We start from the raw sequence: 27,481 nt of genomic DNA, 5'->3' as shown, positions 1-27,481 counted from the left end.
ATTTTCATGTTATTCAGTATGATGATATTTTTATTAGGATATGTTTTATTCTCTTTTCGAGTAACATTTGCACCCACAACATCGCCCATACCTCCTCCTACTGTTTCCTCTCATTCTCTTCAACCCCTTCCTGAACATGAATCCGCTAGGAGATTAGAGTTCATTAATAACTCCTTTGTTCAGCTCTTGCACCAACACCAACTTGTAATGAACACGACTAACTGTTGGATGTGTGGTCTTATGCCTCACACAACGGATAAAGGTATCCCTTATCTGGTCCTGCCATTCAGCCACAATGGTTCTGTGTGGGCATACAGAACAATGTTCATATATGCTCGTGAAGTCTACCCCCTACGTTCTGTAAAAGACAATCCTAAAAATAGTGCTCTGGTTAAGGGTATAGTCGACATGATTAAGGAAGAGATTTCTTATGGAACCAACCCCGAAGATGAGACACTTGCATATATAGGATGGAACGTGACCGGATATGGAGCTACTCCGAGTGAGAAACAGCAAGCAAAGAGATCGTCCCCGATTTGGATTGTACCCCATCAGGGTCACCTATGTCTGCAAGGTACTGGCAAGAATCCCAGAGCTCAGTTAGGGAAGAGTGTCTGTACTGAAACGTATGTTTTCGGGTCTCAGACTTCCCCTGCGTTTTTAGCAGCTAAGGGTACCTATTTCATCTGCCATGATAGAGCCTATACATGGTTGCCCCCTGACTTTTCGGGCTCATGTTTTGTTTCGTTCCTGTTGCCTCCCACCTACACAGCAGCGGCAGATTACCACAAGACAAGGGTAGTTAGAGGTGTCTTGAGTAAAGAAGACACTGCAGGTCAAGAATTTGGGGACTTCCCAAAGGGTTTTCTAGCGTTCTGGGGACCCATGGTTAACAGCAGGAACATAAGGCAATTGACAAGGGTGGTTGAATCCACCGTAATTGAAACTGCTGGTGCCCTTAGTAACTTGACTACTGAGCTCCAGTCGGATCGTCTTCTGACCCTTCAGAACAGGGTTGCTTTAGATGTCATACTTGCAGACCGAGGTGGGGTATGTAGATTGATCCAATCGAGTTGCTGTGTTTTCATTCCAGATAACGCTCCAACAGTGTACCAGGCCATCTCCAAACTGCATAAGATTTCCGAATCTATTCATGTGTATAAAGGAGATTGGTTATTAATGGGGTGGTTCTGGGAACTGATATCCGGCTGGGGATGGAAAATTCTGATGGTCATTGGGATGGTCTTAGCCATTCTTTTCCTGTTCTGTCTGTGCGTGCAGTGTGCTCCTGCAATATGTGGCCTCTGTGCCACATCATGTCTAAGGAAGCCTGTATCAAGAGACGAACTAAGTAATAGAATGATGTTACAGCAGCATCTCAATGACTTTAGGAATATAGACCTGGACTCAGATTAGCATGAGATTAGGTTAATTTGCCTATGTAAGGGCAAAAGGAGGGTTTGTAGTACTGAAAATTCTGGACTCGAGAATTTTACTTCATCATAGCATGACGATTTTTATATCAAAAGACCGAGAATGGCTAGTACACTATGTACAAGCATTTTCATCATATTCGAGTGACGTTTTCACTTCGAAATCGTCATTTTCGTCTTGAACCCTTGGCTTCCATTTTGTGTACGGCAGCCATTTTGTGAGTTGCCCTCACATAGGCAGCGAATTAAGCCAAATTCGATTCCAAAGGACATGTACACCTTAATTGACTTTCCTGTGACCTGGGCAAGTTGGAACCATTGCCCCAGGCCGAACCTGTTTGGTCAGTTCCTCTCCCAGTGGCCGAACGAGATAGCATCAAGGCACAACAGGCCATAAACCCTTTTCATGGCACACACACCCTGCCAAATCTTGCGCACACCTGGCCCTGCTCTTTTCTCTTCACTTGCTTTATGATGGGGAGGTGCCCGTTTTTATTGGGGGTCCACCAGTATCTGATGGAAATGTTGGGCCTTGCCGGGTAATTTGTTGTGGGCTGGACAAACTGAACTATGGCCTTGTCATCATGACTCTGCTTTTTCTTTGTAATGGGAACATGTCTATGGTATACTAAAATTCGAAGAATGTTTGCCTAAAGCACAATATTTCGTATAAAAAGAGAAGCCTGACTTTGTAATTTTGAGCAGTCTCCTGAGAACATACATCCCGTGTTGTTGTACTTCTAGGACGCCTGTTACTTTGGTTGCAGCCAATAAAATCGATCCTTGACTTCACCTAGAAGACTCTGAGTTTCTGTGGTCTGAATCAGGAAAGTACTCGAGGTCTTTGGGTGTGTTCCCTGACACCACTGGGTTACCGGTTCGGTACCGGTTCTGAAAAACCCAGTACCTCAGAATATGTGGGGGTGCCGGAACTAAAGGTGAGCCTGATTTGATCTCTTTATTACTCATTTGTGACGTGTCGTTGTCCAGATCTGGGAAGAAAGATAGGACAGGGCTTACGACCTCCTGCTGACCTAATTCTGGAATAGCAGGGTTGTTCCAAGTTAAATTTTCCTGAAAAGAGCTATGGATATTTGCAACCTTTTTATGAAAATAGGTAGCTAGCGCATTAAATTTCTCTTTAGAGGCTAGATGGTAAGGAGTATCTTTATTGCTCGTTGTTAAAGATTTTACCACTCTAAACTGCTCTTTAGAGGAATTGTGCGCATGCATTATCTTTTTCTCAAAAAACACTGTTTGAGCCGCATTAATTTTCATATGGTTATTTCGAATCGCTTTTCTATATTTCTCTTTAAGTGAGGGGTGAAAGGTCTTTCTCCAGTCCCTTTCCAATTTTTTGCAGTCTTTTTTCAACAGTACTAGCTGGCCATTAAACCACAGGGAGTTTTTGGGCTAGTTAGTTTAGTTGGCGTTCATGAGGGGAGCGGCTCCCTCCAGTGCTCGAAGGTCCCACTCTTCCCAGTTAGCATAAGCTTTGTCAACATTTCTGCCAGCAATAAAGCCTGATGATTGCAGATCTCAGTTTAGCCCAGTTTCTCAGCTTGGGTGCTGTGACCGACTTAGTGGTTCGATGAGAAGTCCTTTCGGTCTCCATCTTCTCCAAGCTGGTAGTAATAAGATAATGATCTGACCAAGGTACCGGAGTCTGTAGACGTTCTAGTTTCTTGGGCCATTTGTTATAACTGGATCAAGTATATGCCCTTTCGCTTGAGTAGCTGCTGTTATAAGCTGAGAGAGTTCCAGACTCTAATTCCTGTTCCAAATTCACCACATTCTGGCTGCTATGATCTCCAAAGTGCAGGTTCAGGTCCCCTAAGATAGCTACCTGGGATTTCTTCATCAAGAAGCTGGATACTGTCTCTATAAATCCCTCTAAATACTTTTTTACCAATACAGGAGTCCTGTACATTAACAGCCCTGAGAAAGTGTGGGTTGGTGAAAAGGTGATGGTAAATTGGCATCACTCGCAGCCTGGGATATTGAGTTGCTGAAAGGGACATTTGAACTCTTACCTGATCAAGATCGTGAGTCCTCCTCCCGTCTTTCCTATTCGATTAAGTTTGTGCATATGGAACCCCAGTGGCAAAGTCATTACAATATCTGGGGTGAGTTGTCGTTGAGCCAGATCTCTGTGACAAACAATACATCAAATCTACCCTCCTCCAGCAGCATCCGAATTTCCATTTGATGCTTGGGGAGCGAGCGACTGTTGATGAGGCCCAGGGTCAAGGAGGTCTTCTCTATAGGACTTTTTAGTCTCTCAGATCTCCTAGTCCCCCAGGGTTTGTCGAGTAGTTACATCACCTACATACCTGCTGATTCTCAACATGACAATCTTAGGGGAATATTCTCAAGAACGTGTGATAACTATCGCAAAAGTAACTTAACGCAACTTCCAACTTCGCAGTCAATCGCGGAAATATTACGCAGTGTTAACCAAGCAATCTCAACACGGCGCTACCTTGCGATAGTCTCTAGATAACGCATCAAATGTCCACGTTAAAATCAATGCCATGCCGCAAAAAAGTGAAACACGAGCGCAAGAAATCTTGCGATAAGGCCAGTCGCGGTACAAAAAGCAGTGAAAACCAGCGACAGTCCCGCAAATCCCACACGTCTGGTGGGAAAATGCACTATAAAAACTACAGAAACAACACACCAGAAACAATCCAAAGTGCGTAGCAACATGGATGCACCCTGACCGAGCGCGGAGGCCAACGCGAACCCTACAACCCCCACAGACCACCAGCAAGAAACAATGGGGACGGGGACGGCCAAGGAGAAGAGAGAGAGGAAGACGGCGTGCAGTTCACTGCCAAACCAGATCAGCGTCACGGAGCTGACAGAATACTACCATAAACTGACCCACAAGTAGACCACCTGGAATGCATTTGGAGTGTCGAGGAGGCCAATCGAGTAGGCCAAGAGGCGCTGGTTGATGTGACAACCTAAACCAGGCAAACACCCGCTGCCAACAGGAAGACTGCAACGGCGTCAGGAGGTGGGAGTCCTGCACCACAGGAGGAGCTGGAGGAAACGGAAGCAACAGTCATCAGTGTGGAGACGGTGCAAGGAGTAGGGAGTATGGACAAAGCTCGAGAGGACCTGACACAACATCAACAGGCTGAATAATGACCAGGGACTGGGGGGACGGGGAGAGATGGGCACAATGATACACAGGCACAACGATGTGTAGCACACTGCACACCCACAATTACCCAGGATCATGTCCCTGATCCCCGTGGCCCACTGCAGCACACACACATAGCAAGACCAGCACACCCACATTGACAACAATGTGGTACAATGCGCAAACCCCACACTGCGGAACAGTGGACACAACTGGCTCCGCACTTGTGCAGAAACAGGCCTACTACATCTGACAGAGCTGGAAACTGTGAAATGGAAATGTACGCGTACAACCTCACATCCGTCATGTAGTTTAAATGGATATGGTCCTGCATCCAAATGCTGCACCTCCCAAACAGTCACAAGGTACATTGTCATAAAGTCTGCATGTAAACAAGAACAATGTGCCAACATACATGTCAACACAATGTCAACATGCATCTCCCATTCACATTGCAGAGGGGCACACAATACCTCCAGCAGAGCACAAAAGACCACACATCTGTGATGCCCGAGAGGACCACCACACCTTTGACACCATTGCCCTACAACAGCCCATGGACATCCCACCCAACCCACCACCAGGACCCGGGCAGCCAAGCTCATTAGAGGAGAACACAGACCACACAGCAGGAAGCACCTGCAAGCACAGCTGGCTCACGACACTTCACCCACCCACACATGGCACCCCTTTGCCAGGTGTCAGAACGCCAAAAGGAGGTGGCTGAACAGGTGTGGGTGGGGTCCGAACCCATGGAAGGAGAACTAGATCTCATACATGGGTGTCTATTATCCGTCAGGGACCACCTACACCCCGCAAAGGAGACCCACACTGCCATAGAGACACATGCAGATGCAGATTCACAGTACCAAACCACGCCCAGGGGCACGCAAATAGCAGTCACACACCCATGTTGGCTCTGCGTACGACGGCCCAGTCCACTCCCCTTCCGAATTGAGTGGGTGACAACAAAGCAACATGTCCAAGCTCCAAACCGCTGCCTGCGGTGACATGTCTGCGCCCGCTGTACACAGCACAATGTAATGTTGTAGGGCCCAGGGCCCTCATGCATACAACAAGACCACAGGGAAACACACAGATATAATGTTGAACTGGCTACGGCATGAGGGCCCTGCTCCTTTTTTGGCATGGCCACATGTACAGTGCTGGTTGTGTGTGGGGTGAGTGTAAGCCAGCCCGCACGGAGTTTTTGGTGCTGGCAACAACTTGGACACAGGTGCAATGTAAACTGAAAACACCTGCATAGCAGAGTCAACTTCTGAGCAACATGGAGGGAGCTGGAGCAAGTACAGAGGACACCTAATATACAAACAGAAGTATCCGTGAGTTTCAGTGTGATGAGGTTGGGGCACGAGAACTGAGCGCGCTCATGTGAAGAAAATGTCTAGGATTATGTTCCTTCTGGACATTCCTGATGCAGCTGCAGTGGGGGGGGTGTCACACCTGCATCATCTCCATCATCGTTGTCCCAGGTCTCCCACACTGCCTGAGGTGACATTGCTGCACAAGCTCTCCACAGCACATAACCAAAACTGTAATGGACGATGATTCGTGATGCACTGAGTTAGTGGCACCTGGAGTGCTGAGCAGGGGATCAGGCAGAAGATGGCATCCACGATAGGTGCGAGCAACTCTGTTAGTCTGCCAGTACGACTGTGTCGACATTGGCAGTTGGAGGCTGGAGTTGGTCCTGGCGGTGGTGGTGTGTGCCTCCTGCGGTGATGCGACATCCGGGCCGGTCAGGACTCGATTTGATGTGTGAGCCCTGGTGGGCCACTGTTGAGGCCAGAGGCAGCGGACAGCGCAGGACCACAGACACATGGCGGTGATGACCCCAAGGCCATCGCCTCAGAGGCCATCCAATATCTCAGAAGAAGGGGTTCCGGACCTGACCAGCACAGAGTTAGTGACCCCGGATGCACAACGGCTGGCACATGCACCCTTTCACGGGACGGTTACGTGCGGTGCACTGAGGTAGGGCCATGCGGACTGGGCGGGTCCTCATCGATGTCAAAGGTGAATGTGGCGGAGTGTTGCGGGGGACAGTGGAAGGTGTCCTCCAGGGCATGATGCAGAGGTCTGATGTTATCCGGAATCAGCAAATGGGGGGAGTGGAAAGCAACAGCCTCGTTGCCACCAGCAATTCGGTATCAACTACATAAGGATGAAAAACACCCCCCAGTCCATAGACTCAAATGCCACCAATGTACGACCAGAGAGTGTCCATGAATGTCAGGGAACAGACTTAGTGGCACCGGGGCTGAGAGGGGATGCAGTCTGCGATGATGCCGGTACACTAATAGGAACTCCGCCATTGCTAAATCAGGACTCTGTGACCTTCTGTACCAAGGTGTAGGCTGGAGGCACAGGTCAGCAGTGGCCTACAACCACGTGTCGTTGGCTCGTGATGCACAGAGTTAGTGACACCAGGACGGTTGGTGGTAGTATTCGATCACCTCCGCAACGATGATCCTTTTTTCTGCACAAATGCAATGCGTCATCCTCTTACACCTCTCCTTGCGTGCAATGATATGTACTCTGCCTTTGAATAATCGATGTTCAGTCCCAAATCTGTGACCAACTCAAGCGCAGCGTAGGCTGAGAGCAGTAGTCCATGTGGGCCCACAGAGTCTTGGGGTTGTGATGTACTACTAAGACCTGGTGGCACCACGTTGAAAGGTGTATAGTGACATACACTCTGCCATAATTAATGGTAGAGTACGTCAATGAGAAAGGAGTACTGCAGCCCTTGCTCGCGGAGGCTGTGATAGTTGTAGCAGGTTGCCAGTGTCTGGAAAGTTTCAACGCTCCGTCCATCATCTCCTTGTGTTTGCTTCGTTCTTCCTAAGTTGGCATATGTTGGCAGGATATGCCCAGACTTGGGTCCCTTGCTCACTTTGCCAATTGATTCAAGCTAGCCTGGCTGATGAATGGTGTTACCCAGAAACCGGTCCCAGGATGCTTGTTTCTGGTTCAGGGAAGACCTGGCTTGGCAGTTCGGGCTGGACTGTTCCTATGAGGCACAGGGTCAAGACCGATTTGCATATAGCTGGGTCTGAACTGAGGTGGCCAAGTGAGCTAAAGAATAATGATGGATTCAACCCAGAACTATTACTGGGGGTGAGTGTCTGAAAAGTTTCAGTGCTCCGTCAATCATCTCCTTGTGTTTGCTTTTTTCGCCCTAAGTTGGCAGGGTATGCCCAGACGTGGGTCCCTTACTCACTTTGACACTAGATTCAAGCTAGCCTGGCTGATGAAGGGTGTTTCCCAGAAACCGGTCCCAGGATGCTTGTTTCCGGTTCAGGGAAGACCTGGCTTGGCATTTCATGCTGCACTATTCCCATGAAACACAGGGTCAAGACTGATTTGTATATAGCTGTGTCTGAACTGAGGTGGTGAAGTGAGCTAATGATGGATTCAACCTAGATCTGTGACTGGGGGTGAGTGTCTGAAAAGTGTCAGCGCTCCGTCTTTTGATAAAAATACAATGTCATATATAAGCAGAATACACCTCTGCTAAAAATGTACGTTAATATTGTCTAAAAATTGCAAATAATAAAGAGCTGGTCTTGCTTGCTGAAAATTCAAAGGCACGAGTAATGGACGGATATATTTGTGTCACAGACCGGCCCATTTAGGGCACATTAAAACAATGTGCAAAGTGTCTAGTACAGAGGACGCATCGCATGTGCAAATGGGGGAGTCTGAAGGCTTAGGCCACCCTGTGAGTAATTGAGTGTACATATTCAGACAAAAGTATGTTGGAAACCTTCTGTGCATATCCAGCATATCCAATGCTTGGTACAGTTCGATTTTTTCCATAGATTTCACCATAACATAATGTGTATAGCAATGTTTGTGCTGTGAATCTAAGGTTCTAGCTTATTGGGTATATATTAAATGCTCTCATGACCTATACAATATTTGATTTTGAAATTAGCTCTGGTGAATTATAAGGATGTGGTTTACTCAAATTTGTCAGTGGCGTTTTATATAACTCAACCAAGGTATGCACATGCTATGATCTATTTTCAGACAATCTATTGAATTCTAACTTCTTTTTAACCTATATTAAAAACCATAAAAGTATAGGGTGCAAATGTATGTTGTCAGAAATAAAGCCGGCACCTATGTCATCATGCACTATTTCTGCAGGTACATTCTGTGGAATATGTAACATTTTTCTAAAAAAAAAATTTTTTGCTGCTTGTATAGTAATAGAAGACTTGTAAGCCCAGATATCTGCTCCAAAAGTTATAGTTGGAATATACATTGCATTGCAGTCGTGTAATACAGATTTTTTAAGCTGTAGCCTAGTCACTTGGAAAGGGCGTCAATATTGAAGGTGACCCTATTAAAAGATTGAATGTGTGATTTCAATTAGGGATCCCAGGAAGATGTATCATCCAGCAAGATGCCTAAGTAGGAGGACTTGCCCACCTTACCTATATCATGATCCTTTATTACATACCTTTCAGTTTTGGTATTTCTGGGTGCAATTATCATAGTATGTGATTTGGAGTAATGATTTTTAGGCCCTGATTTTCCAAAAAATCATAAAATCGGAATGATAAAAGTTGGAAGCAACAAAGAACCAACATGCGACTCCAAAGACCTCACCTCTTTGCTATGTTCCCTTTGTATTTCTTAGTAGTATGATGAAGGTGGGTGTGCACAAACTGCTCCTGCGCCTGCCATTGGGAGAAGCAAACTACTATGTAAAATTAGGTACTTCCAGAGAATGGAGCAGTGCACTACTAGGTGTGTATTGTTCAATAATAAAGACTAGTCAATTCATTCATCATATTGTGCAAAAAACCTCAGAAAACACATTTCGTTCACGACATTGAACTTCATCAGGGCAAATGAGATGGAACGAGAATCAAAGTTGTCGATTTCCATTGGTCGGAATAGACAGAGTAGTCACTGAAAGCAAATGCGCGCTAAAAGATGGTGCAGTCAGGTGGTATTCTGTGACTGCCAAAAAGAGGCTAAAAAGGGATCTTGAACTGCAGCAGGAACTTTCCCAAAGCCACACAATACCAGGAGCAGCCACCGATGGCGCTTTTTGTCTGCTGTGGCCATTGTGTCTCCTGGCTGTCGCTCAGTTGCCAGTGGGAAAACACCCATTCTTGCAGCCCTCCATGCTGGGTATGACATCCTGATGCTGGTTAAGGTAATTAACTCTGCTAACCTTGTTAAAATGTGAGAATCTTCATGCTTCTTAGTGAAGTGGGAATATCTCCCAATTTGCCTGACTATTCAGGCGTAGTTACAATATCACATACATCTGTTTTAGTCATCAACGTTCCTTTATTGCCAATCTCTTTATTGTAGGAAAGATACAAATGCACTACTCTGGCACATGTTAGTTCATCCCAGCTTCCAAATTTAAAAGGAGAAACAGAGGAACTTGGAAGATGAGAGGGATGTACGACGGTACAACGCATGGTATTACCACGCGCACCGTTACAACGCGTCTTTTACAACGCAAGTCGTTACCACGACTTGCGCTGTAGGGGTGCGGACTTAGGAATAGTTAAATTTACTATTCCAACACCAGCCTACGCACAGTAGGGAAGGTGTTGAAATAGTAAATCTACTATTCCTTATCTTAGAGCGCCCTCCAGCGCAAGTCGTGGTTACGACTTGCGTTGTGAAAGACGCGTCTTTACAGTACTGCGGGGTAACACCCGCGTTGTAAAGGACGTTCCCCAGATGAGAGAGGCGGCTAAGTGAAAACAGAATGGCGAAACTACACCTCTAACAAATATGTAAGCAAAAACAAACACGCTATTTCAAAAGCGTACAGTGTCCCATGCCCAGTGATTAAACTGTCCTAATTTATCAAGGCAAACAACCTGATTTATGCCTCATTTTGTCTGAACCACAGTATGGCAGAGGAAACTTGTTTTTAATTCCTTGCCAATGCAGGGAATTCCTATCGCCAAAACATCCCATGCCACTCTGAGTGGGACTGGGGGATAAAGACTGTGATGGAAATCTGACCAACCGTATCCATCCTGGTGGGTTTGTTGTCACAAATGATAATGCTGCAAGCTTTTACCCAAACTGCCAGTTGTTTCAGTGTTTGAGTTTCAAATGTCGCTGATGTGCTGAAGCATTTCTCAGAGCAAACACAGAACTTCACTTTTTTACCTTGAAGGACAGGCATAGTTTACATGGAGGGGCCATCATGAACAGGGTGGAGCTGGAAATGATGGTGGGATGGATATTTGATATGGTGCAGTTGGTATGGTGGCATTTCTAGGGTTGTCATGACTGCTTTATTGTGCTCTTCATAGTGAAGCAGACATCCATTGGGAAAAATGCCTTCACTGTATTCTAAACAGGACTTCAGAAGACAGAAGGGGGTCATGGGGGATTTCACTATATTTTTACACATGTCCTGTTACTGCCCACCTCAGAATCAGACCCTTCTATTACAGTGAAAAGCTATTGAACTAGAAGGTATAGGGTACCTTCTGGAAGTGAATGAGGGGGGGAGCGTGAAGGATCTGCATAGCTTTGGCACTCCAAGGGGCATATTACCAAAAAATGGCGATAATTATCACTAAGTAGGGTTAGCGGCAATATTTTTATCGCCGCGCATCACCGGTTTTTATCGCTGAGATAACTTGCTATTAGCAAGGTTTATCTCAAAAGCAAAAATAATCCAGGCGATAGCAGCGAAATGGGTGCATATCGCTGTGAATACAGCGCTATTCACACATTAGAGACGAAATGCTCTTAGCCATGTTATCCACCTCCCATTAATTGGATAACATGGCTAAGAACTGGTCTGGGCATGTGTTAGTATTTGGAGATATTCCCGCTTAGCGTGAATATTTCCAACACTACGCCTGCCTTGCTAATAGGCGATAGCGACGTTAGCGACTGCTGTCAGTCGCTAACGGGTTGGATACGCCCACTTTGCATGTCATTAGCGAAAAATATCACTGACATGCAAAGCGGGCCCCAAACCGCTCGCTATCCCCTACAAGCTGTCGCTAACTGCTGTTAGCGACAGCTGGTTAATAGGGCGATAGAATTATCGCCGCTCAGCGACCGAAAATGGCCGCTAACGCGGCGATATTCGCCTATCGCCCTCCTTGGTAATATGCCCCCAAGTTCTTACTACCCAGTAGAAGACCTACCGCCTTTTCTTGTTCTTTCTTGTTTTAAAGCTTGATGATGCTGTTGCTGCAGATGTTGCAGAGACCCAAGAAGTACTAGTTTCAGTCTCTGTTGTTACTTACATATGCTGACTGATTTATACTCTCTGAATCCTGCATGAGAAATGTGTTCGGCCTATTTTGTCCTCTAGGATTTTTTGCTTTCGACTACCTGGTTTTTGGACCTTTAAAATGGGTGAGTCTCACTGTGTGAGTCTCACTCATGGTGAATTCATTGAATTTGGGTTGAGCTTGTGAATCTTCAGTTTACACCTTTTACGATAAGGTCACTGTGGCGCAGAAAGGGTATTATGCACTGGGCTGGTTAAACATGGCCATGTGAGCACAGACATGTGCGCACATGCGCAGGTTGCACATGAGAGAACTTTTGTTATTCACAGCCCAGTATCTGTGCACCCGTAGCCTGTTGCAGAAGTGATTCAACAAAGATTAGTAGTGACCCAGGATAAGCCTTAAAATATTTGAAGGCATTCATAATGTAGGTCTGTAGTGTTTACATTGAGAACACATTATGGACGAAATCTGCCTTAATGTACAGCTTCCCTCCACTTAGGCCTATACAGTTTAGCAAGGTACCAAAATGGAGGAAACATGCACCCATGTTTAAATCAGCAGTCCTCAGTCACATCAATCCACAACCCATTTGGTAGACCTGCCAATCCCATGGCGGTCTTCCCCCAAAGCTTGTGCCTCCTTCCCTCCTGTTTAGGTGAACTGATTTATATTGGCCCTAGGACTATGCACACTTTACCACCACTAATCACTAACCAGTTCCTACGTGCTTGTGCTCACTCCCTGAAACATTGGAAAATATGCAAACACCTGATTGGCATATGCAATCTACTTAGAAGTCCATAGAAAAGTGGTATGCCATATCTCCAGGGATGGCAAAATAAATGCTACTAGTGGGCCTGTAGCATCTATTGTGCCACCCGCTTACATAGCCCCTTAAAACATGTTCCAGGAGTACTATTGCAGCTTGTGAGCAATTGTAAACTGTCAGTTCGACTAGGCAAATTCCTTCTTTATTACACATAAGTCACCCCTAGGGTGGGCCCTAAACAAACCATTGGGCAGGGTATATTTTATATTACCAGTTAGACATGTACTTATACGTTCTACATGTCATGCTAGTGAAAAACTCACAAATAGATTTTTCACTGCTGAGGCCAACCTCTCCTATAGGAAAACATTGACTTACTTATTATGTAACAAGTGATAACTTTTGTTTGGGATGAGGTAGAAATGTCATGTGTGGTGTCTAAAGATTTGTAATTTAAAATCCTCTTTAACCACTTGCATGCGTTGGACGGCTCCCCCACCATCCGACATCACAGTGGGCGTGTGCGGAGGACGGCCAGGGGCCGTCTGAACCCCCTCCCACTCATTATTTCCCCAGCACCGCGGCGGAATTTGCACCGCAGTTAAGGGGTTAATGGTCTAATTCTGAAAATGCCACTTCTAAAAAATTGGCATTTTCTTGCCATAACCATTTGGTGCCTGCAGCCTATTTCCTGGGTCACATGACTCAATGTAGTAGCAATTGGCCTTCGCGCATTTCTCGCAGACAGCCACATAATAGAGGAACTCTTTGTTGGCAGGATTGGCAATCCAAACATGATGGAGGATCGGGCTATGCATGGTCCTATTTGCTCTTCAAAGACCCTGCCTCAGCTCACACACAAAGACCTTCACACTAGCATATTGTGACCTAGGACAAACTGGGGAAATTTCTTTTGTGGAGAAGGGAGAAAACTTCAGAAGTTTCGTCCACTTCAAAACTCGCACCAGCTATAAGAATAGGAACCTCGACCCATTATTCAGTTCACATCTGAATATACGGAAGGACTCTCAGAGTATTGTCCTGAAGCCTGCGGCCTGCTGTGTACTTCAGAGGACTGCCCTGCTGCACCAAGAGGACTGTTATGGTGCCCGAAGCCTGCCTTGTACCCTCAAAGGACTGCCCTGCTGCTAGAGACCTGCTTTCCAGGCCCCAGGCCCAGCTCTCCCATTCTGCTGCACCACTCTGCTTCCTCCATGTTTTTCAGAGTGCATTCTCTTGCTTTTCCCTCATTTTTACTGCCTTCTCCTTCTTTTCCTCATTTTTCTGAGTACCTTCTCCTGCTTTTGCTTCATTTTTCAATGCCTTCTCTCACCTTCCCCCCTTTTTTGAGTGCTTTCTCCTAATTTTTCACTGCTTTCTCCTTCTTCTTCCAATTTTTCTGAGTGCTTTCTTCTGCTTTTTCCTTGTTTTTCACTGCTTTCTCTTTCCTTTTCCTCTGTTTTTCTGAGTGCTTTTCCTGCTTTTGCCATGTTTTTCCCTGCTTTCTCCACAAAGCAGCCAGCAGCTCCAGTGCCTTGAGATCCTCAAGGGTGATTTGCCATGCTTTATAGATCTTGATTGATTGATTTCTGCTTGAACCCAAGCCTTCAAGAGTGACTCCAAGGGCTAGTTGGCTGGCATCCTGATCAGAGATTCAGGGACAGAAAAAGTCTCCAACCATCTTGGACACATACCTGGACTCAGTCTGAGTGAGTCCTGCCCTACAACTAGTGCCTCTCCAGTTCTGGACCCTTAGGAGTACTGAAGGTGCCCAGATAGCCCAAATTCAACCCAAACACAATTCAAATCCAAAGATTGTTGCCAAAAAGTGCTCTGACACCCAAGAGCAGACTGGCACTTACATGCTTGCTGATCCACCCAATGTGGATCACCTGTCGACCTGACTTTGGGGTAGCTCCCAAAACGCTACTCTCCACAGCAGCAAATCCTGTCAGTGGCTCATTGCAGAAGGGATATCCAGCCTTGTTTAACCCTCATTGGCTATAGCATGCAACTCTGTTTGGTTAGAAATCTTTGACTTTCATACAGGAAACTAAGTCCAAACGTAGAAATCTTCACCACTACTTTGTCCAGCGGCTGCCCAACAGCAATGCTTCCTACTCGGACACCACCGGCTGTCTTGCCCACTGAACTTTACCTTCCTAGACATTTTCTTCAAAAATTCTTCTAAGTCTGAAGGTAAGCAAAGACCGGGCCCGATCCACTTTGTGCATCTGAATCACGCTGTATTGGTTCAACCATAACTTTTGATTTAGCCCTGGTCTAGTGTGACTAGACGCTTTGATCTTTTAGGTGCCTTTCTCCACTTTAAACTTTAAACATTCATAACTTCTGTTCTACCGATTGGATTTTTGTTGTTTTTCTGTCAAATAATGAATTGAAATTGAATCTATGTTTCAAAATGCCCGTGGGGTTTTTCTTCTGTTGTATTTTCACATTATTACTGTTTAAGTGCTGCATAAATACTTTACACATTGCCTCTAAGTTAGGCCTGACGGCTTTTGTGCCAAGCTACCAGAGGATTAAGCACAGCATCTTCTAAGCATGCACTGGAGGGTCCACACACCCTGCTGCTTTCTCCCAGTGGTGCAAGGCACAACTCAGATAGGGAGAGGCAGGAAGCTCTGCACTACATTGGGAGAAAGCCAGTTGTATACGCCGGTGTCCTGTAGCAGCCGCCTGGAATACTATGGACTTGCAGTACAAGGAACTGGCAGAAGAGGACCCCCCTCCCTCACTTCCCAACTTTGAAGGCCTCTGGTCCCCGGCTACCATCCCTGCCATAATAATGCATCAGAGTTTACATTCACTCTGCAAACTTCCCAAATTCTGTTTTGCATAATTATATCATTATCGCTCTCCCCTGTTTTTTTTTCATGTTCAATAACATATCCCCATTATACATTGGGCCCCCTCATCCTTCTAGGACACATAGGGAGATAATTTTATACAGCAGTACGTAATTTCTAATTTAATTTCTAATTTAAAACATTTCTAGAGCGCAGCGTGCACCGTGCGGTTTCTTGGCGCTGGTTGGAGGTTCGGCAGCTGAGAGAGAAGACAAGAAAGAAAGGTATGAAGAATTAAACGGGGAAGGCCTGGTTGAAGAGGAAAGTTTTTAGATCCTTGCGAAAGGAGAGATAATGGGTGGCAGAACGGAGGTGGTCAGGGAGGGAGTTCCAGAATGTTGGAGCCAGAGTGGAGAAGTTGGTCCCGCCCCACTTTTTGCGCGTAAAGCGTGGGATCTGAAGAAGGGACTTAGAGGAAGACCGGAGCTCTCTTGCGGGAACATAATCTTTTATTAATGAAGAGATAAAGGCGGGGGCAGTTCCCTGGCGGGCCTGGAAGACCATACAACCGGTCTTGAAAAGGGAGCGTTCCCTTACGGGAAGCCAGTGAAGTTCCCTGAGCAGGGGAGTGGAATGGTGAAAGCGTGGGAGGCCATAGACCAACCGGGCCGCCTGGTTCTGGATCAACTGGAGTCGTCGCAGGCTGTATGCTGGAATGCCATGATAGAGGGCGTTGGCATAATCCAGCCGCGATATCACCAGGGCGGCCATGATCAGCTTAAGTGCCTGAGGAGAAAAAAAGCGGGAGACAGAACGGATGGTTCGAAGAGTGAGGAAACAGGAGGAGACCACGGAACTGATCTGTGAGTGAAGGGTGAGCTGGTTATTCATTTTGACACCCAATGTTTTAACCGTGGTTGAGGGGGAGGGGGCGGGGCCAAGAGTGGAGGGCCAAAAGAGGGGGTTCCAGGGGCTGGATGAACCACCAGTGATAACCAATTCGGTTTTATCCGGGTTCAGCTTAAGGTGATTATGGTTCATCCAGTCCCTGATGAATGTCATTGTCGACTGGAAATTAGAAACAGAGAGGGAAGAGGAGGACAGATCAAAGATAAGCTGGAGATCATCCGCATAATTATACACGGTGACCTCCAGCTGCTGGAGTGCGAAAATAAGGGGAAAAATGTACAGATTGAAAAGTAAGGGGGAAAGAGAGGATCCCTGGGGAACACCACAAGTGAAGGGAAGAGGAGTGGTAGTAAAGTCTCCTAGCCGGACCGCCTGGGTGCGGTCCCTCAGAAAGGAGGAGAGCCAAACCAGAGCTGATCCCCCGATTCCAGCCGCCTTGACACGGGAAAGTAGGATGGTATGGTCCACCGTGTCAAAGGCGGCGGAGAGATCAAGGAGGACCAGTGCCTGGTGTTTGTTATCATCCATACCCTTTCTGAGGTTGTCTAAGACTGACACCACCACCGATTCTGTTGAATGCCTGGGGCGGAAGCCGGCCTGTCGAGATGCCAATCCTCCATTAGCCTCAATGTGGGCGCTGAGTACCGCGGTGACGTGGCGTTCCATCACCTTGCTCAGAAAAGGCAGCAGGGAGATGGGGCGGTAGTTGGCCAAGATGGAAGGGTCCGCGCCAGGTTTCTTCAAGATGGGTACTATAGTGGCCACCTTTAGCTCAGGGGTCACAACACCCTGTGTTAGGGAGCTATTGAGGAAAGTGATGGGGAGTTCAGGGCAGCAGGAGTAGATTTGCTGCAGGATTCGTGCCGGGCAGGCATCCGCCGGGGAACCCGACTTCACTTTGGGAAGTATCTCCAGGAATGTTTCCTGGGTGAGAGGGGGAATAGAGGTGAGGAGGCATTGGACGGTGGGGGGGGAGGGATCAACAAAAGCAGACGACGCAGGAGGAATGTTGGCCTTGATAATTGCGATCTTATCCAAGAAATAGGAGTTGAGTTGATCGCAAAGAAGCTGGGAAGGAGGGATTTGAGGTGAAGTTCGATCGGAGAATGCCAGGTCATTCACTATGCCAAAGATTTCCCTGGGTTTATTTTCGGCAGATGTAATTTTTGATGAGAAGTAGGTTGTTTTTGCGACGAGAATTGCAGTTTTATATTTGGCCAGAACTGTGAGAAAGTGAGTTTTTGATAAGGGGCAGTAGTTTTTCCTCCATTGCCTCTCCGCCCGCCGGGCACTAAGTTTAAGCTCCTTCAGGTGGTCATTAAACCATCTGTTGGAATCCTTAGGTCGACGGATGGAGATGCGGCGTAGGGGAGCCACTGAGTCACAGCCTCCAGCCAGCCAGGTGTTAATGGCCTTGGCTTGAGAGGCAGATGATAAGCCAGAAAGGATGGGAGTGGAATTCCGAAGCTGGGCGGTCAAGGAGGGAAAATCCAGTCTGTTCCAATTCCGCGCCCAGGTATTTTTGGCATGCGGATTTTTGGGTACCGGGTTGTAGGAAATAGAGAGAGAGATGAGGGCATGATCGGACCAGGGACAGGGAGAGACAGCCGCCGAAACTACTGGGAGGTTGAGGGACCAAACCTGGTCAAGTATGTGCCCGTGAGAGTGAGTAGGGACAGTTATATGCGGTACAAATTTGAGGGACAGAAGAGACTCTGTGAATTCTTTTGAGGCCGTACACTCATTTGGGTCTGAAGGCCAGTAATTGAAGTCCCCTAACACCAAGACCGAGGCGTAGTTGACCACCAAGTTGGCCAACAGGTCTTGAAATGCCGGTAGGAATGAGGGCGAAGATTGGGGAGGGCGATACATTAGAAGACAGGTGATCGGAGGGGAGGATAAGAGAGAACGGACAACCAGGAAATCAGTAGGGGGGATGGGGGGAGAGGGGAGTGATTGAAAGTTCAATTCCGACCGAGCGATTAAGGCCACCCCACCACCAACCCTACCTGCCGGGCGGTCGGCCCGTAAGGCCACGTAGGAGGGGGGTAGGGTAGCCAAAAGAACGGGGAGGGAGGATTCGCAAAACCAGGTTTCGGTCAAGAGCAGTAAGTCAGGCTTCTCTGAATCGAGTAGGACAAACAGCTCATGGTGGTGCTTGACCGCTGACCTGGTGTTGAGTAGAAGGACAGACAGTGACGGAGTAGCAGGATGAGGGTCTGGTAGGGAAAGACCAGGTGGCGAGGGAGCCCTCAGAGGAAGGTGTGGTATAGGGGGGGAGGAAGAGACAAGGCCTAATGAGGCGACGAGACTGCGAACGGAGTCCTTAAGTGGCCAATGGCCTTGGAGGGCTGTAAGTTCCTCAGAGGAGTAAGACGTGATTTTGGCATGGTGTTGTGCCCCTAGCCCCGTCCGGCCGCGGACGGGCGCAGACGGGCTTGCCTTAGGCGCGCCTTCGGCGCGCAAACGGCGCGCCCGCTGCGCTCGTCCGCTGCGCGTACTGAAATTGCACATTTGATAAAGGCGGCCTCAAGGGCAGCAAGGGGGCGTGGCCTGGAGGTGGGCGTGGCCAGCGGCGATGATAGCCGGTAGGAGGGGGTCACGTGAGCGATAAATCCGCTACACGGCGCCCTCTTCATGCAAAATACAATTAGCAGCAAGTTACAGGTTTAAAAACACAGTAATCACAATTTTAAGAACTTCTCCCGGCTTCCGCCTCAGGAGACTCGAACCAACCGAGCGCTTGTCAGGCAGCGCTTAAGAAGGGCGGCAAGGGGGCGTGGCCTGGAGGTGGGCGTGGCCAGCGGCGATGATAGCCGGTAGGAGGGGGTCACGTGAGCGATAAATCCGCTACACGGCGCCCTCTTCATGCAAAATACAATTAGCAGCAAGTTACAGGTTTAAAAACACAGTCATCACAATTTTAAGAACTTCTCCCGGCTTCCGCCTCAGAAGACTCGAACCAACCGAGCGCTTGTCAGGCAGCGCTTAAGAAGGGCGGCAAGGGGGCGTGGCCTGGAGGTGGGCGTGGCCAGCGGCGATGATAGCCGGTAGGAGGGGGTCACGTGAGCGATAAATCCGCTACACGGCGCCCTCTTCATGCAAAATACAATTAGCAGCAAGTTACAGGTTTAAAAACACAGTAATCACAATTTTAAGAACTTCTCCCGGCTTCCGCCTCAGGAGACTCGAACCAACCGAGCGCTTGTCAGGCAGCGCTTAAGAAGGGCGGCAAGGGGGCGTGGCCTGGAGGTGGGGGAGGCCAGCGGCGATGATAGCCGGTAGGAGGGGGTCACGTGAGCGATAAATCCGCTACACGGCGCCCTCTTCATGCAAAATACAATTAGCAGCAAGTTACAGGTTTAAAAACACAGTAATCACAATTTTAAGAACTTCTCCCGGCTTCCGCCTCAGGAGACTCGAACCAACCGAGCGCTTGTCAGGCAGCGCTTAAGAAGGGCGGCAAGGGGGCGTGGCCTGGAGGTGGGCGTGGCCAGCGGCGATGATAGCCGGTAGGAGGGGGTCACGTGAGCGATAAATCCGCTACACGGCGCCCTCTTCATGCAAAATACAATTAGCAGCAAGTTACAGGTTTAAAAACACAGTAATCACAATTTTAAGAACTTCTCCCGGCTTCCGCCTCAGGAGACTCGAACCAACCGAGCGCTTGTCAGGCAGCGCTTAAGAAGGGCGGCAAGGGGGCGTGGCCTGGAGGTGGGCGTGGCCAGCGGCGATGATAGCCGGTAGGAGGGGGTCACGTGAGCGATAAATCCGCTACACGGCGCCCTCTTCATGCAAAATACAATTAGCAGCAAGTTACAGGTTTAAAAACACAGTAATCACAATTTTAAGAACTTCTCCCGGCTTCCGCCTCAGGAGACTCGAACCACGTAGCTGAAGGAATCCAACATTTTATATCATTATGAGCCACTGCATGTCACTCATAGGATAATGTGTGTGTAGGTACAGGACCTTGGTTTCTTTCATGTACTTAAAATTTGTCTGAAGTTTGCTATATGTTTTTGTTCTTATCTTGCTACAACTAATCTGCTACCCCAATCAAAATTGTAATCACCAGAGGATTAAGCACAGATTAATGTGGTGACTTTACATGGTTTACCCATAAAGGGATTGTGGCTGTTGCTCAAGTAATGTTTCGACCCTCCCAACCAATAACCCAGTTTCTCTCACTAGTGATACAGTACTTATGTACTACCGTACAGTGATTAGTGTAACACTAAAATCATAAATAAATAATTGGACACCAGCCTCAAACCTCTTTTTGAAAATTCTCCTGGATTGCTTTTTCCAAGTTCGGCCCTGTTGGAAATTGCCCTTTTTGCGGGGTTATCCCAAAACGTGTTGCTTCTTCCTCCCTTGTTTTTCCTGAACTGTGGTTGTTGGCAATAGGACTCTGAGCACTGTACCACTGCTGATCAGTGCTAAAGTGCATATGCTCTCCCTGTAAATTATTACTGTGATTGGTTATCCATGATTGGCATGTTTGTTTTACCTGTAAGGTCCCTGGTAAAGTGCACTGAGTGTGCCAGGGCTGGTAATTTGAATGCTATTAGTAGGCCTGCAGCACTGATTGTGCCACCCACGTGAGTAGCCCTAAAATGGTGTCTCAGGCCTGCCACCGCAGTGCCTGTGGGCAGTTGCTAACTGCCATTTTGTCCTGGCCAGTGTACACACTTGCCAGGCCTGACCCTTCTCTTTTCTTACACAATTAACACCCCTATGGTAGGCCCAAGGTACCCCCCTGGACAGGGTGCAGTGTATGTGACAGGTAGGACATGTACTAGTGTGGGTGACATGTCCTGATAGTGAAATACTGCTAATTTCGTTTTTTACTATTGAACGGCCATCTTGCCCATAGAATAGAATGGGGAATGCTGTGTCCCATGTGTAACTGCATATCTCCCCATAGGAGCAAGATGAGAAGCTGAAGTCTGGTATCCCTGAACTCAGAATTTGCTAACAGCATCTTTTAGTAAAGATGGTGTTTAAATTCTGTGTTTGAAAATAGCACTTTCTGAAAGTGGCTATTTTTCTGTTCAACCTTTCTGTGTGCCACTGCCTATTTGTGTATTGACTGTTTGGTTTGTGAGTGACAGGGGCTAGGAGTGGCTACAGGAGGCTGGGGAGTCAGCACTAGGCTGAATAGACCTATCTATACTTAGAGTGGTGGGAGGAGTTGCACTTGGGCTGAATAGGACTGTGCCTGCCTTCCCCAATGATGGCTCCACCTCCTTCGGTGCATCTAATAGCCCTGGCCCACACTCACAAAGGAAGAAGACCTGCCCTGGCAGAGGGCACCCAGAACTGGTTGGGACTGGATCCTGTACCCCTCACACATGGAGAACAAAGACTTTTGGGGTATAAAAGTAAGACCTGAAACCCCTGTAAATTAGACTACTTTGTAACCAAGGAGGAACCTCTGCCAAAGAAGATCACCGGAAGAAACTGAGGAGAAGTTCTGCCCTTGCTGGGTGTTCTGGGGCTGGCCTGCAGTTTACTGATTCTACTGAGGGTGAAGCTAAAGGACTTTGCTGTGTGCTGTGTCCCCCCTGCTTCAAAAGAAAGGACTTTGCTATGTGCTGTGTCCTAAGATTCTCGAAGGGACTGAGAAGAGCTGGCCTCCTGTTGGGAATGCAGGAACATCCAGTTCCCCAAGAAAACGTTTGTGCAAGGAGCTGTGTGCATTTCTCTGCGCATAACCTGTGCTTTTTAATGAGGACTGCCTGCCCGTGTGATTCGGGAGTTCGGTGTGCGATTGGCTCACAGCGGGGCTAGGTGAGGTCAGCTGTGCCTTTGCCTTCCTCATCCAGCCCTCGAGAGTGCATGCCTGTGCACTCCCTGAGGCTGTTGGCAAAAGGGGCCGAGATCTCCGCTGCTGGCCCAGTACAACCCACGAGGGAAGTGCTATGCCCCGAAGAATCACCACCGCAGCCTGCCCGGGGCCGGGCCCACCAGGAGAAAAGAGCTGTGCAGATTCCCTGGCTGAGATCACCGCCGCAGAGAAGGAGTCCGTCGTGTCACCATAGAGCCGCGGTATGATTGGTCCCAGCGTGGCGCCTAGGTAACGAAGGGCTCGCTGACAGAAGGAGCCTCGCCGGAAGGAGTGAAGCGTTGCCTAGGCAATGAAGGGCTCAACACCAGCTGAAGCAGCGCTGGGTTCCCAGAAGCGCGAGGCGTCCCCGCTCCGTACCCGCAATCAGCTGTTGCCAAAGTGAAGGAAGAAGAAAGACCACGCCCCCAGGTAACCGCTCAACGTCAGTCAAAGGAACGCGTTGTTGTTACCGTTGAGGACGGGGTGTGGGTCTGCGGGAAAGCACGCGAGGTCTCCCACCTTCTGGAAGGGAACCAGGGATTGCGAAGGCCTGTACTTGCCCCTAGCAGAGTGACAGTACCGGGGTCATGCGGAGATACAGTTCACGCATACTGAAAATGTGTGTGGGGACATTCTTGTAGAACAACGTTTAATGCTATAGTTAGAGTCTTATCCTGATACACGGGCCTGTCGGGGACTGCGCAGTTATTTGCTAAGTAGCGGGGAGCTCCCTTCCTGAGGTCATTTGCACGGCCCCTACCGGCCCAGCAGCGAAGCTGCGGTACCGGGGCACGTGTCTAAGGAGCCTATTTGTTTCCATCATTTGGGGGCATATTTTTGGCAATTACTGCACGCGGAGCCGCCGACAGTCGGGGAAGGCCCGTTACCAATGAGAGAACTGTGCAGATGACAACAGAACTGTGCAGATGACAACAGAACTGTGCAGATGATACCAGAACTGTGCAGATGATAACAGAACTGTGCAGGGGCTGAAGAGACCAGTGCTTTACTTTTGACAACAAAAACCTACCAGTTTGTTTTACCAAAGAAATACAGCAGCTAAACATTTTTAAAAAGAACATTACAAGAGAACCTTTATAGTTGAAATCACGTTTATTATGTATGTTGGATATGTCGTTTTGATCTTGCCTTAATTAAATAAAGATATTTATATTTTTATAACATCCTGTGTGGTGTACATTTGTGGTGTTTCACTGTGTTACTGTGCGTGTTAGTGCAAATACTTTACACATTGCCTTGGGAATAAGCCTGTCTGCTCATGCCAAGCTACCAAGTGGGTGAGCAGGGGTTATCAACAGTTTTAGTTTCCCCCTTACCCTGACTAGAATGGAGGTTTCTGTCTGGCTTTGGCGCAAACCTTAGCCAACCAGAAATCCCATTTCTAACAAGCCCCATTCTAACAGACTTTCTGTGGCTCTACCTGCAAGCATGCGGTGTGAGCAGATCAACCTGGAGAGCTACACCACATCGGAGTTCAGAGGATTCTGCTAGGAGAGAGGTTTCCTGCAAATAGGAGCTCCAAAAAGGAAAAGTTCCAGAAGACCCTCAGGGCTAGGGTGGAGGCCCACCAGTTGAAAGCCACAGTAGAGGAGGAGGTGACTATGGAGTAGCAAAAAAGGGACATGGGCTAGACTAGACTAGCCTAGACTGCAGAATCCTGAAGAAGAGAAGAAAGACGTGCCCACAGGTGAGGAGACTCATGCCAGGGCAGGGAGAATTGTGTCTTCCAACTGTCTGTCCCTGGAGGAGTTAGCCAAGGAGGAGGCTGCTGCCAAGAGGGAAATGAAATTGGCCCACGAGGAGATGGGAGCTAATAAGGAGGCAGCTGCGAAAAGGGCAGAAGAGGAGGCCGCCTGTGCCCTTAAAGAAAAAAGTTGACCTTGGATGAAAGGAGAATAGCCCATGAGCTATATCTCAGAGAGCTGACAATCAGGGCCAAGAAAGGAGAGTACAGCAGCAATGGTGGCAGTGTATCCTAAGTGTCTATCTTCAGTGAGAATCTGCAAATAACAAGTTGCCCACCAATAAGGTGGGATATGACATAGAAAAGTGTTTTCCCACTGTGGGGAGGTACACCCTTCTTACACCAGAGGTGGGGGATCAAATTAAGTATTCCCCTATGAATGCCACTCTTGTCCCCAATGTGGGCTGACACCTGAGAGATACCGCCTCAGGTTCAGGGACAATCACAAATTGTCCCTGGAAAGTAGATTTCCTGAACTGTTCCAACAAGGCACTGAGCAGCTCAGAAAGGGGCAGCAAAGCTCAGGATTTTACAGGGCTGTATAGTCTGAATCTGAAAGAGCGCACATGCCCAATACCTGATTTACAGAGCTGCACCAACATCTGGTGGACAATTAATCCATCATCCCAGGGAACTTACAAATGAGTCAGACCTCTGGGTCAGCACCATTGTCTCTAAGAAGGCATCTGGGAGAGATTATTATAAGGGTGGTCAGCATCTTTACTGGAAGAAATAGGGAAAGAATAAAAGCAAAGAGTTCTCTAAAGGCCCTCAAATTAGTTCCCTGAGGAAGGAAATCCAGCCCCATTCTGACTAAAAGAACAATGGCCACTGGGACAAGAAGACAGGTAAGTTTGCCTGGAAGGGCCAGGAGTGCTACAAGTTTGGGAATGCAAGATGAGATATCAAGTGTCCCAAGATGGCATAGCTCCCCACTGGTAGGCAGGCAGACCCTGGGTTGACCAGAGTAGCGCTTGAGGAGGAGGTTGTCCCAGTTAGTGTGGGGGAGAGAGCAGAGATTACCTTAGTGCCCCGGGGTGACAATCCAGCCCACGTGACTTTCAATACTTCCAAGTACAGGCAGTGGATAACCGTTGATGGCAAGAGGGTGGATGCTCTGAGGGCCACATGAGCCAGCATGACTACTGTGGGATATCATGTGGTGTCTTTAAAGTGAGCGCTACCCAATACATTACATAAGGTTATGATGGAAGACAACCAGTAGAGTCACTACCCAGAGGCTCTGATTCCTTTTGATTGTAGGGGTGTCTCAGGTTCTTTTAAGGTAACTGTGAGCTTTTCCCTGCTGTAGACTCTCTGTTAGGCAATGATCTGAAGAACACTGTCTGGAAGAATCAGAGCTCAGGTCACACCTGGAGATGTTAGGGTTGCCTGAGTGGGTCGGCATTAGGGTTGGGGAAAAATTCAATCCGTTCGCAGTGTGGATGGAATTCGTGAACTCCACACTTCATGTCTAAAGCTGAGTACAAGCTAATTCCGCCATCTGGCAAATGCAGATTTCTTTTCCGTTGGCATGTGCAAGACTTATTTTGCAATTCTCAAGCAAGCGCTACAAGACTTGCCAGCATCTAGTAAACGCTTGCGAGATTTTGGTGGCTCTTTCCGCTCACAGCGGCATCTTTTTCATAATGTTGGCAAACTTGAGTGACTGCTGCTGCACCTCGAGAAGATTCACTACTCAAGAAGCACGTAAATCAACTCAATCAACTTTTGCATGACTTTGTTAGATGGAATGCTAAGAGTAAGTCTATCAAGATGGAATTCTGTAAAGCACGGAAAGAGTGCTCAACTCTTGAGGGTTTGAGGCAGAAAGTTGAGGCCAGGCAGCTGGTTACACCTTTGGAGATCACCCCATATATTAAGATATCCTCGTATCGTATCGTATCGTAAGGGGTGCTTATAAAGCGCACTGACACCATGGGTTTCCTGGCGCTGGTTAGAAGTGAGGGGGGACAGAAAGACTAACCAGATTGGGGGAAAAGCCAAGTTTTTAAAGATTTACGAAAAAGAGTCAAAGAATTAGAAGTTTTAAGAGAGAGAGGGAAAGAGTTCCAGAGCTTGGGGGCCAGGTAGGCAAATCTCCGGCCTCCAGATCTGCAGAGCTTATAAGAGGGGACAGTCAAGAAGTGGAGGTGAGAGGATCTCAAGTTGCGGGATGGACAGTAGGGTCTGATGAGGGATTTCACAAAGGCAGGGCAGGGGCCAGCTAATGACTTAAAGGTAAGGCAGCCGATCTTGAAGGCTGCCCTAGAGATGACAGGGAGCCAGTGGAGTTTGACAAGGAGGGGCCTGGCGGATTGCCACTTCGGAATCCCTAAGGCCAATCTCGCCGCCTGATTTTGGACCACTTGCAGTCTAGCCAACGATGTTTTAGGCAGACCATGGTAGATCGCATTGGAAAAATCTAGGCGGGAGAGGACGAGGGCCATGATAACCTGCAGGAGGGCATCAGGTGTAAGAAGATATGCCACTTTCCTGATCCTGCGCAGTTGATAGATACAGGACGAGACCACGGTCCCCACCTGCGGCCCTAGGCATAAGGCGGAATCAATGGTGACCCCCAGACTCTTCACCGAAGCTACCGGGGTGGGAGAAGGGCCCAATTCCGCCGGCCAGAATCCTCCACAGTGAATCTAAGGTTCCTGAGCCTGAGGCAACTGAGTGTTGGTGGTCCCAGAGCTACAGAGCCTTCCTACTGGGTCTGGCACATGACATAGCCCTGGTAGGACATCTGGGGCAAGACAAGGCCTTTGCCATGCTTGCGACCCACTTCTATTGGCCCCGGGTGAAGACAGTCTCAGACGCATTCTGTAAGTCTTTTCCCACTTGCCAGGCCAGTGGGGAAAACAGTGAGAAATCTCAAGGTTTCCCTGGTTCGATTACCTGTCATTGGCGCACCCTCTTTGAAATGGTGGTCATTGACAGTGTTGGACCCTTCTACCCCAAAACTGTACTAGGAAACAGGTTCCACCTGGTTTTAGTGGACTATGTCACAAGGCACCTAGAGGCCATGCCTTTGAGATCTGAACCTGTGCATGCAGTGGCTAGAGCTGTAATGGGGATTTTCACCCGGGTAGTGTTCGCCGAGGAAGTGGTGTCTTATAGAGACACCAACTTCATGTGATTTCTATCTAAATGAAGTCATTGTGAGATGAGGGTAAAGTAACCTGCAAGTTCTTCACACAGTATCACCCTCAAACAAATGGACTTCTTGAAAGGTTCAACAAGACCCTTAGGGCATTATTATGGGCCTGCCTGATTCCATAATTGAGAAGTATAATGTCCTCTTACCATGCATGCTCTTTACTACAGGGAGGTCACAGACAGGAGTGGGGTTTAGCCCCTTTGAGCTCCTCTATGGTCACTCTGTAAAAGGACCTCTCAGTCTGCTAAAGGAGGGGTGGAAACAAGCTCCCTAGAAACCTCTCCTGCACATAGTCATCTACATGATGGCCCTCAGGATCAAGACTCAGATGTTCTGAAAAAAGACATCAGAAAACCTAGAAGACACCCAGGAAT

The sequence above is a fragment of the Lissotriton helveticus genome, chromosome 8, assembly GCF_964261635.1.
Source record: "Lissotriton helveticus chromosome 8, aLisHel1.1, whole genome shotgun sequence".
Lineage (NCBI taxonomy): Eukaryota > Metazoa > Chordata > Amphibia > Caudata > Salamandridae > Lissotriton > Lissotriton helveticus.
This window is presented reverse-complemented; position numbering follows the sequence as displayed.